The 1,164-nt window shown below is 44.6% G+C and overlaps 1 protein-coding gene across 1 annotated transcript in view; it reads left to right on the top strand.

Annotated features, from left to right (window-relative positions):
- The window catches only part of LOC311322345 (ribosomal protein S6 kinase beta-2-like), an 8,647-nt gene extending 7,854 nt beyond the window's left edge, over positions 1-793 (top strand). The window contains exon 10 of the mRNA XM_084454412.1: positions 1-793. This exon is cut by the window's left edge and continues 965 nt beyond it. The gene's annotated coding sequence lies outside the window, so the exon portion shown is untranslated.
- The last annotated feature ends 371 nt before the right edge of the window (positions 794-1,164 follow it).

Here is a 1,164-nt window from a genome sequence, read left to right as displayed (position 1 = left end):
TCGTACTTCCACCAGGGTTCTAGAACACCAGTCTGTACCTCCACCAGGGTTCTAGAACACTGGTCCGTACTTCCACCAGGGTTCTAGAACACCGGTCCGTACTTCCACCAGGGTTCTAGAACACTGGTCCGTACTTCCACCAGGGTTCTAGAACACCGGTTCGTACTTCCACCAGGGTTCTAGAACACCAGTCTGTACCTCCACCAGGGTTCTAGAACACTGGTCCGTACTTCCACCAGGGTTCTAGAACACTGGTCCGTACTTCCACCAGGGTTCTAGAACACCGGTCCGTACCCCCACCAGGGTTCTAGAACACCGGTCCGTACCCCCACCAGGGTTTGGGGCCAATTCAGTTCCTGTTCCATGAGGGAGACACATTATTCAGATTGGTTCTCCCTGAGATTGGTAATAAGAAGCTTTTTGCATCAGTAGTTATTTGAATTTTGCGTTTTATGTTAAACGCACTTCCTGTTTTTACTGAATTTAAAGGGAATTGACCCCAATCCCAATTCTGTACCACGACGGCCCGGTTTTACGCTTCAGTTGTGGGAAACCTTGAACCTGTACGGGCCTGCTTCCCAGATTAGACTGGGATTATGCTTAGTTTGAAATTAGGAAGCATCTTCATTGGGAGATCTCCCATTGAGAGCCATGTTAAATCCAGGCCTAGCCTCTGTCTGGGATGGGAAACCGCCTTCATGCCACAGAGGGAGGAAGAATTCTTTACAACTGTGTATTATTTAATTAAAATATTATTTACTGAGTTGCACATACTTTCTTGATCAAAGTGGAATTTTTGAAGATCATTTTAAATAATTCTGACATAAAAAAACAAATCTAATTAATAAAAAACACTGTCAACGGACTCCTGTATCGATTGGTTTATTATTGTTTCTATTTCATTTGAATCATCACATCACAAATCTATAAAAGCTACACAAACAGGCAAGTCAGTTTTGAAACATGATAGAAACTCACATTGTAAAATAAAAATATAAAAAAAACAAACCCAAAGGAACATAAAATGACTGTTGACATAATATGTAAACATGCTGTAATGGATCCCCAGGTGAGCGCTGGGAGGGGCTGTTGGCGCCGCTGAGCTGGGCGGTCCTGGGAGCCCGTCAGAGCTGGGAGCTGTTCTGGGTCAGCACCGCGCCGTGT

The sequence above is a fragment of the Borostomias antarcticus genome, assembly GCF_949987555.1.
Source record: "Borostomias antarcticus genome assembly, chromosome: 20".
Classification (NCBI taxonomy): domain Eukaryota; kingdom Metazoa; phylum Chordata; class Actinopteri; order Stomiiformes; family Stomiidae; genus Borostomias; species Borostomias antarcticus.
Note: the sequence above shows the minus strand (reverse complement) of the source record. Positions and strands in the feature narration are given on the sequence as shown.